The 11010-nt window shown below is 37.1% G+C and overlaps 1 non-coding gene across 1 annotated transcript; it reads right to left on the minus strand.

Moving 5' to 3' along the window:
* Positions 1-2083: 2083 nt before the first annotated feature.
* On the minus strand, positions 2084-2161 carry LOC147350167 (small nucleolar RNA SNORD36). The gene has a single exon (XR_015149280.1). It is a non-coding gene; the product is annotated as a small nucleolar RNA SNORD36 (small nucleolar RNA).
* Between the last annotated feature and the right edge of the window lie 8849 nt (positions 2162-11010).

The raw sequence follows: 11010 nt of genomic DNA on the forward strand, positions 1-11010 counted from the left end.
AAATTAACCCACACATTTTCTGGACAGAATAAAGTTAAGAGTGTATAGATGATGAAATGTTATACTACTAAGGAAACATCAGTAATGGGATATGAGCATTCATCCTTACTATGAGAGAATATATCAATGTAGAGCAACCTATAAATATGAATTTATCTCCATAAAAATAATAGGTCAATGTAAATTATTGTAAAGAAATGCAAATAATGTAAATAAATGCCAGGAAGTCCAACATAATATTTAAAGGTGAAATATAAAGTTATATATAAAATACCTCCATTATCATTAATTATGGCAAAAGGCAAATTATATAAAATAAAATAAAATATAAAAATTTGGAAAGTCTGATAAAAATAATTTAGGTGGCACAATTTTATCTTAGGAAAAGAAAATAAATCAAATTATTGACTAAAATATCAGAAAATTTAAAACTATAGTAAATCCACTAAATATTATTATTTATACAAAATTCAGTCTTTTCTTATACCAGCAATGTGTTTAGAGAATATTTGGTAAAAACCATCTGTTTATCAATTGTGACAAATATAAAAAAAACATTTTCTTTTAAAAGGGGTCTATTAGATAAGACTAAAGTGTGATCAGTCAAGTCTAACTCTTTGCAACCCCATGGACTGTAGCGAGCCAGGCTCCTCTGTCCATGGGATATCCTGGCAAGAATACTGGAGTGAGTTGTCATTTCCTACTCCAGGGAATCTTTCTGACCTAGGGATGGAACCCAAGTCTCTTGCATCTCCTGCATTGATAGGCAGATTCTTTACCAATGCGGATACCATTAGATAAACATGTACCTGAATCAAACCTAATTAGCTTTGTTTTTATGCATATGTTTATGTAAATATAGAATATGTCAAGCCTGTATCTAAATAAAATCTGTATCTGTCTTTTTCAAATGAAATCTAAGTAAACTGAACCTGTCAATTAAAAAAAGCTAACTTTTTATTGTGTGAAATTCTGATTACATGAAGTGTCAGGAAGGGGACTTAACAACTTTATTTGAATTTTTTTTAAATCTTATTAATGAAGACAAAGTTTCTCCCTGAAATTTTGGTTACTCTTAAGCAGGGAAAGCCCTCTGTATTTCATGCATCATTCTAATTTCAACTATAAATTCTACAATTTAAAAAATAATTAACTAAAAACAAAACTATCAAAGAATGTTGGAATGTAAGCAAATTTGTCTTATTTTAAAGGTTGGTCAGAATTTGGAGAAGCAACTGTCATCACCATGATTTTTTACTATTTTTCTTTCCTGTCCTATTTCTCCCCTACTCATGGAGTGGTGGAGTATAGATAGCTATCACTCAGCATAGAAACTCTGCTGACCAAAAATACTAGCAAAGAACACTTGATGAACCATAGTAGAAAATGAGATTCCAGATGGAGGTAGGAAGAAGATTCTCTGATTCTGTCTATAAACTTGCACAAATCTTAACATAATCCCTGAAACATGTATTTTCACAATACAGCTAAACAGACACAAAACACTTAGAGAAAATTAACTTAGATTTGAACTACTAGCCGCAAAAACAAGATAGAACTTGAAGTAATTGGTTGAAACTAGCTAGGCTGATTGCTGAAACAAATACATCAACATTCTCTAGATGACTATAAAGAATATGTGTGTATACAATATGACATTAAATAGAATGTATCACAGATATGACTTGACATTATAAGATTTAGAAAAACATGACTGATTCTCAAGGGAAAATATAATTATGAGCTATTAAACCTGTGAAGACCCACAGACTGGAATCATTGAAGACTTTAATGCAGGTATTTAACTATGCTTCATCATGTAAAGGAAAACATACTTGAGTTGAATGAAAAAAAAATAATATAACTGAGATATAAAAATGGTACAAAAGAACTGGATAAAAGTGTAATAAGTAGAAAATACAGTATCTGAAGTTAAAATTTCAACTAATTAACATAATAACCATAGGGAGATGACAGTGGAAAGAAACCCTGAACCTGAAGATAGATCAATAGAAATTATCCATGAAAAAAAATTGAGAATAAGGTGAAATTTTCAGGAGAAAAATAAGTGTCTCAGAAACCTGTGGGTCAGTATTAAAAAGTTTAACATATGTGTAATCTGAGTACATTCAGAAAACGAAGATCATGGCATCCGGTCCCACCACTTCATGGGAAATAGATGGGGAAACAGTGGAAACAGTGTCAGACTTTATTTTTCTGGGCTCCAAAATCACTACAGATGGTGCCTACAGCCATGAAATTAAAAGACGCTTACTCCTTGGAAGGAAAGTTATGACCAACCTAGAATGCATATTCAAAAGCAGAGACATTACTTTGCTAACAAAGGTTCGTCTAGTCAAGGCTATGGTTTTTCTTGTGGTCATGTATGGATGTGAGAGTTGGACTGTGAAGAAGGCTGAGTGCTGAAGAACTGATGCTTTTGAACTGTGGTGTTGGAGAAGACTCTTGAGAATCCCTTGGACTGCAAGGAGATCCAACCAGTCCATTCTGAAGGAGATCAGCCCTGGGATTTCTTTGGAAGGAATGATGCTAAAGCTGAAACTCCAGTACTTTGGCCACCTCATGTGAAGAGTTGATTCATTGGAAAAGACTCTGATGCTGGGAGGGATTGGGGGCAGGAGGAGAAAGGGACGACAGAGGATGAGATGGCTGGATGGCATCACTGACTCGATGGACGTGAGTCTGAGTGAACTCTGGGAGTTGGTGATGGACAGGGAGGCCTGGCGTGCTGTGATTCATGGGGTTGCAAAGAGTCGGACACGACTGAGTGACTGATCTGATTTGAGTACCAGATGGGAAGACCAGGACATATTTTAAAAAATAATTTATAAAAATATCCAAATGTAGTGAATGGCATACATTTATAACTTCAAACATCTCAGAAAATTTCAAGTGGATGAGTACCAAGAAAACTGTGTTCGTATTCATAAAATCAAAATGCTGAAAGACAAATAAAAATCTTTAAAACAAATAGATAAAAATGAAAATGATATATAAAGGCAATTTGCCTGGCAGCTCAGAAGCCATAAGACTAGTAGATAGTGAAGTATCATCTTCAAAGTTTGGATGGAGAAGGAAAAAGAAAAAGAGAAGAAACTCACTTTGAGAGAAAGTATATGTAAAACAACAAGTTAGCATATGCAACTTAGAGTGGATATACTAAGTTCAGGAAAAAGAAAGACTTCAGTAAAAAGTATTACCAGAGATAAAAAGTATTATTTCATAGTGATAAAAGGGAAAATTCATCAGAAAAGCAAAAGTGATCAATTATGTACCAAATAATGAATACTAATAACTGATGCTGAAGCTGAAGCTCCAATACTCTGGCCACCTGATATGAAGAACTGAATCATTGGAAAAGACCCTGATGCTGGGAAAGATTGAGAGCAGGAAGAGAAGGGGACGACAGAGCATGAGACGGTAGGAAGGCATCATCGAATTGATGGACATGAGTTTGAGTAGGCTCCGGGAGTTGGCAATTGTTGCAGTCCATGGGGTCACAAAGAGTAGGACATGACTGAGCGACTGAGCTGAATAACAAAGTCAATAATAAAAACAATAAATAAATAAAAGACATATATCTGAACAATCCCTTGTTTTAATTTATATTTTTGGAACAATGCATCTGAAGACTACAGAATACACATTCTTTTCAAGTGCGTATTTATTTTTACCAAGATAGACCATTCACTGAACCAAAAATCTAGTATTGATGAATTTAAAGGGATTTAAAGTATATGCTCTAACCACAAAGAAATATAATTAGAAGTCAGTAATCTAGGAAAACCCCAAATATCTGGAAATTAAGGAAGTTACTTATAAATTATTTCTCAGTTAAAAAGTAAATTTCTAAATGCAAACTCCATCAAATTAGAGTTTGGTGTACACATTGCTTTGTCTCCAGCAAGGACAAAAATGTCCGGCATACAGTAAGCACTCAACAGTTATTTCCACAAGAAATGCCAAAGAGGAGAGGGACAGAAAATGATTAAGTAATAAATCACCTTCTTTTGAGAAATAAATGCAGAATGGGTTGTCATAAAGGATGCAACAAAGTGTGGCATGCGTTAGGATCTCAATAGTCAATGGTCCCTCCCTGAGGAGAGAGACAGTCTTCTGTTCAGTTCAGTTCAGTTCAGTCGCTCAGTCGTGTCCGACTCTTTGTGACCCCATGAATTGCAGCACACCAGGCCTCCCTGTCCATCACCAACTCCCGGAGTTCACCCAGACTCACGTCCATCGAGTCAGTGATGCCATCCAGCCATCTCATCCTCTGTCGTCCCCTTCTCCTCCTGCCCCCAATCCCTCCCAGCACAGGGTCTTTTCCAATGAGTCAACAATTCGTATGAGGTGGCCAAAGTATTGGAGTTTCAGCCTCAGCATCAGTCCTTCCAATGAACACCCAGGACTGGTCTCCTTTAGGATGTACTGGTTGGATCTTCTTGCAGTCCAAGGGACTTGCAAGAGTCTTCTCCAACACCACAGTTCAAAAACATCAATTCTTCAGTGCTCAACTTTCTTCACAGTCCAACTCTCACATCCATACACGACTACTGGAAAAATCATGGCCTTGACTAGATGGACCTTTGTTGGCAAAGTAGTGTCTCTGCTTTTTATATGCTATCTAGGTTGGTCATAACTTTCCTTCCAAAGAGTAAGCATCTTTTAATTTCATGGCTGCAATCACCATCTGCAGTGATTTTGGAGCCCAAAAATACATACCTATGAAAGGCAGTACTTACAGTCTTGAAATTAAGCTCTGTTACTGACTGTACAAATCAGCATTTTTTAAAATTTCTGATTTGTTAGCTTCATAATATGTAAAACTTAGTGAATATAAAGCATAAGATTTTATTTTTGAGGTGCTTAATCTAAATGATATGTGTTAAAAATGCTCAGTACAGTGACTGGACAAAAGCAAAGAAATCAACAAATAATGTGACTGTAAGGAAAACATTTTTATGCCATTTTTATGGTTAGGTTTTTGATCCCTAACATCAAAATTTGTGAGAATATGTAAATTTTATAACCTTACTGTGGCATCTCCTATATATTTAATTTCCTTAAAATAAAAATTTGAAACAAGTAATTATTTCCTTCCTATGAAGGAATTTAGAAATGGTCCCTAGAGAAAGAATAATATATTATTCATATTATTATGATTCGTTGGATTAACAAAGGTTCTAGAAAAAAAGCAATCTAATTTAGAAAATAAATGCAATCTAGTGATATAATAAGTTTTCATAGAATAATATTTTTAACAATTATGAAATTATATGCAGTGAACAAAGCATATACTTTTTTCCTTTAAGAATGGAAATGCTATTATTAAGAAATAAGAATAAAGAGGTCTGGACTTTGTTTTTGAAATAATGCAGAAGTCACAGATACAGAGGATAGAATGGTGGTTACCAGGGACGTGAAGTGGAGAAATTGTGGAGATGTTGTCTAAGGGTACAAACTTGAAACTATTAGTTAAATAAGTTCTGGGGATCTAATGCATAGCATAGCAATTGTATTTATCAGTATGGCATTATAAACTTCAAAGTTGCTAAGAGATTACATCTTAATTGTTTTCATCACAAAAAAAGAAGCTGTTATGTGACTTGATAGAGGTGTTAGCTAACATTGTAGTGATAATCACATTGCAGTATGAGTTCAGTTCAGTCACTCAGTCGTGTCCGACTCTTTGCGACCCCATGAATTGCAGCACACCAGGCCTCCGTGTCCATCACCAACTTCCGGACTTCATCCGAACCCATGCCCATCAAGTCGGTGATGCCATGCAGCAATCTCATCATCTGTCGTCCCCTTCTCCTACTGCCCCCAATCCCTCCCAGCATTAGGGTCTTTTCCAGTGAGTCAACTCTTCGCAAGAGGTGGCCAAAGTACTGGAGTTTCAGCTGTTAGCATCATTCCTTCCAAAGAACACCCAGGACTGGTCTCCTGTAGGATGGACTGGTTGCATGTTCTTGCAGTCCATGGGACTCTCAAGAGTCTTCTCCAACACCACAGTTCAAAAGCATCAATTCTTTGGCGCTCAGATTTCTTCACCATCCTACTCTAACATCCATACATGACCACTGGAAAATCCATAGCCTTGACTAGATGAACCTTTGTTGGCAAAGCAATGTCTCTGCTTTTCAATACGCTAAGTTGGTCATAACTTTCCTTCCAAGGAGTAAGTGCCTTTTAATTTCATGGCTGCAGTCACCATCTGCAGTGATTTTGGAGCCCAGAAAAATAAAGTCTGACACTGTTTCCACTGTTTCCCCATCTATTTCCCATGAAGTGATGGGACCGGATGCCATGATTTTCATTTTCTGAATGTTGAGCTTTAAGCCAACTTTTCACTCTCCACTTTCACTTTCATCAAGAGGCTTTTGAGTTCCTCTTCACTTTCTGCCATAAGGGTAGTGTCCTCTTCATATCTGAGGTTATTGATATATAAATGTGTAAAATCAGCAAGTTGTATACTTTAAACTTATACAATGTTATATGGCAACTATGTTTCATTTTAAAAGATTTTGTTATTGGCTAAAATTCAGTGAGCAATTTTTTTAGGTTTGTAGCATTTATAACATAAGGTTATAGAGAAGGGGGCAACAGAGGAGGAGATGATTGGATGGCATCATCGACTTAGTGGACATGAGTTTGAGCAAACTCTGGGAGATAGTGAAGGACAGGGAAGCTTGTTGTGTTGCAGTCCATGAGGTCGCAAAGAGTCGGACATGAGTGGGCCACTGAACAACAGTGATAAATAAGGTCTGATATCCAACCACAAAGAAGAAAAGAATTTAACTTCTTATATTTCATCTTATGATTCATAATTTAAGCTTAATTTTGAAGGGCCTAAAGTTCACTAGGGCCTCCATTGTGGCTCATTGTCAAAGAATCCATCTGCAATTCAGGAATCACATGTTCTATCCCTGGGTCTGGAAGATCCCCTAGAGAAGGAAATGGCAACTCACTCCAGTATTCTTGACTGGGAAATCCCAAGGTTATAGGAGCCTGACGAGCGAGTCTATAGTCTATGGGTTGCAAAAGAGTCATACACATCTTATCAACTAAGCAACAGTAAAAGTTCACTAAGGTCATGCAGATATAAAATTGTGTATACAGTACACAACTTTTCAGGAAGCTTGAGGAGAAGACATAAGGCTATTTTATGTAGATTAATCTGAAGTAGTAGTATGAAGTCTGGCACAGAATGCTTATCTTCAAGGAAAAAAGATTCACTTTCAAAAATACAACAAAAGTTAGTGGTTGCGGTGTGCCCAGTAGACTTCAAAGAACACAGAGGTTATTATCTAACTGCAGGCAGGTTCCATCTTTTATAAACTCGCATTTTCTTTCTTTTCTTATTAAGCAGAATATTAATATGTGAAAACAGGAGTGGCAGGGATAAACAATGTCTTCTGCTTAACTTATTGATTTTAAAGTAGATATTTGAAGGTACTTTAAAGATTGATATTTGTCCCCCTATAACTGATTCAGAATAGACTTCCAATGATGTAAGTGATATAAATCTACAAAATATTAATAAACTGTAAGAAAACATGGCCTAAAGATCCTTAAAATTGTGTTGTGATTTATTTAGTAAGATATTAAACAGTTCTGCCCATCACTCTAAGAGTCTATTGGAGAAAATAAAAAATACACTAACCTGAAGTCGTTTGTAAAGTATTGTGGGAGTGGAGTATATGTATAATTCAGTCTAGAAAAACCAACAACTTTTACTCAGATACTAGTAGAAGGAAGTAAAGGGAGATATTGCTCAAAGAAAGAGTATATGGTAAGGAATGAAACCCGAAGCAATTATTGAGCTAGGTAAAGTGCAATTACAGTTCAGATACATAAGTATGGGAAGGGGAGAGCAAGGAGTGAAGCTATAAAGCCATGAGGTAAGAGAGTGCAAGAAAAAAACAGGCTCTAGTGGATGCCCTGAGAATTTTTTTTTTTTTCCTGAGGGCAATCGGCAAGAGCTGAAAGAATGTAAGGGTGGAAAGAATGTAATGATTTGTGTTTTGCAGAAAAGACGGTCAGTGAAACGGAGAATAGAGTGAAGTAGTAAGTAGTAACAAAGATTAGGAAGATTAGCTGAATTTCATCAGTGATTATAAAAACTATGGAAAAATGGAAATTAATATTATAAATCTAGTCTATTGTTTAGAAAAATAAATGTTTCTAATTCAACAAGTGAAAGAACCACAGAAATGGAGTTAAAAATGATTAACAGTATGTATTCAGTAGAATTCCTTGATTGAACATATAGCAACTTAAGGAAAAGGAAAAATTTGAGTAGTGCTGTAAGAATTCTTGCTTGTAGACTAGGAGGATAGAAATAAGTAATATAAGAAATCACTGGAAACAGTTTTTGTGTATGTCATGAAGGAAAATACCATTAAGAACAAATTGTATTTAAATACTTCTGATCAATGTATGGGAAAATATCTTTATGCAACTGGAATATTGTTGCTTGGTGAAACAGTCTGGACTGAACAAAAGGCTTTGGAATGATATGTTATCTTCAGTTCAGTTCAGTTTAGTTCAGTCGCTCAGTCGTATCCGACTCTTTGCGACCCCATGAATTGCAGCATGCAACGCCTTTCTGTCCATCACCAACTCCTGAAGTTCACTCAGACTCACGTCCATCAAGTCAGTGATGCCATCCAGCCATCTCATCCTTTGTCATCTGCTTCTCCTCCTGCCCCCAATCCCTCCCACCATCAAAGTCTTTTCCAGTGAGTCAACTCGTCACATAAGGTGGCCAAAGTACTGGAGTTTCAGCTTCAGCATCATTCCTTCCAAAGAAATCCCAGGGCTGATCTCCTTCAGAATGGACTGGTTGGATCTCCTTGCAGTCCAAGGGACTCTCAAGAGTCTTCTCCAACACCACAGTTCAAAAGCTTCAATTCTTCAGCACTCAGCCTTCTTCACAGTTCAACTCTCACATCCATACATAACCACAGGAAAAACCACAGCCTTGACTAGACGGACCTTTGTTGGCAAAGAAATGTCTCTGCTTTTCAATATGCTATCTAGGTTGGTCATAACTTTTCTTCCAAGGAGTAAGCATCTTTTCATTTCATGGCTGCAGTCACCATCTGCAGTGATTTTGGAGCCCAGAAAAATAAAATCTGACACTGTTTCCACTGTTTCCCCTTCTATTTCCCATGAAGTGATGGGCCCAGATGCCATGATCTTCATTTTCTGAATGTGGAGCTTTAAGCCAACTTTTTCACTCTCCACTTTCACTTTCATCAAGAGGCTTTTGAGTTCCTCTTCATTTTCTGCCATAAGGGTGGTGTCATCTGCATATCTGAGGTTATTGATATTTCTCCCGGCAATCTTGATTCCAGCTTGTGTTTCTTCCAGTTCAGCATTTCTCATGATGTACTCTGCATATAAGTTAAATAAGCAACATGACAGTATACAGCCTTGACGTACTCCTTTTCCTATTTGGAACCAGTCTGTTGTTCCATGTCCAGTTCTAACTGTTGCTTCCTGACCTGCATACAGATTTCTCAAGAGGCAGGTCAGGAGATCTGGTATTCCCATCTCTTTCAGAATTTTCCACAGTTTATTGTGATCCACACAGTCAAAGGCTTTGGCAGTCAATAAAGCAGAAATAGATGTTTTTCTGGAAATCTCTTGCTTTTTTGATGATCCAGCAGATGTTGGCAATTTGGTCTTTGGTTCCTCTGCCTTTTCTAAAACCAGCTTGAACATCAGGAAGTTCACGGTTCACGTATTGCTGAAGCCTGGCTTGGAGAATTTTGAGCATTACTTTACTAGCGTGTGAGATGAGTGCAATTGTGTGGTAGTTTGAGCATTCTTTGGCATTGCCTTTCTTTGGATTGGAATGAAAACTGACCTTTTCCAGTCCTGTGGCCACTGCTGAGTTTTCCAAATTTGCTGGCATATTGAGTGCAGCACTTTCACAGCACCATCTTTAACTAGGTTAATATAGACAAATATTCTTGTTCAATTTAAAAATTATAAATTGAGATAATTTACTCATTAGAAGATAAGTAATATTATTTTCTTACACAAAAAATGTTGGAGAAGGCAATGATCACCCACTCCAATACTCTTGCCTAGAAAATCCCATGGATGGAGGGGCCTGGTAGGCTTCAGTCCATGGGGTCTTAAGTCGGACATGACTGAGTGACTTCACTTTCACTTTGCACTTTCATGCATTGGAGAAGGAAATGGCAACCCACTAGAGTGTTCTTGCCTGGAGAATCCCAGGGACGGCGGAGCCTGGTGGGCTGCCGTCTATAGGGTTGCACAGAGTTGGACACGACTTACATGACTTAGCAGCAGCAGCAGCACACAGAAAATGTAGTGATGTATATTTGTATACACATATATGTGTTTGAGGCTTCCCTGGTGGCTCAGTGGGAAAGAATCCACTTGCAGTGCTGGGAGACCTGGGTTCAGTTCCTGGGTTGGGAAGATCCCCTGGAGGAGGGCACAGCAACCCACTCCAGTATTCTTGCCTGGAGCACCCCATTGACAGAGGAGCCTGGCAGGCTACTGTCCATGCGGTCACAAAGTCAGACTTGACTGAAGTGACTTAGCATAGATATATGTGCATGTGTGATGTTATTTTAAAATAATTGCTTATTTTTTTACTAATGTCTCTATTGCTATTCTGTGTTACTTTACTCACCAAAACTCATTTCTATAACAATATACAGGGACTCTTTCACAGGCACTTTACCTTATAATTTACTAAACTTCAGAGCCAGAGAAGTTTGTCTCAAAAAAGCAATTATAATTCTGTCATTTTTCCTTCATATAATCCTTTGCTTTTCCCATGTTCTTTTCATATCCAAAGTAAAGTTCCTTGTAATGCACTTAGGGTTTGTCATAATTTGTGCCCTCACTTCATATGTGACCTTCTTTTATGACACTTCTCAAAATGCTAACTTCACTCTAGTAATGGTAATTCATTACATGATTTTACTTTGTCCTGTTCCT

The sequence above is a fragment of the Bos grunniens genome, chromosome 20, assembly GCF_055505025.1.
Source record: "Bos grunniens cultivar Pamir isolate PY7600 chromosome 20, Bosgru_T2T1.0, whole genome shotgun sequence".
Lineage (NCBI taxonomy): Eukaryota > Metazoa > Chordata > Mammalia > Artiodactyla > Bovidae > Bos > Bos grunniens.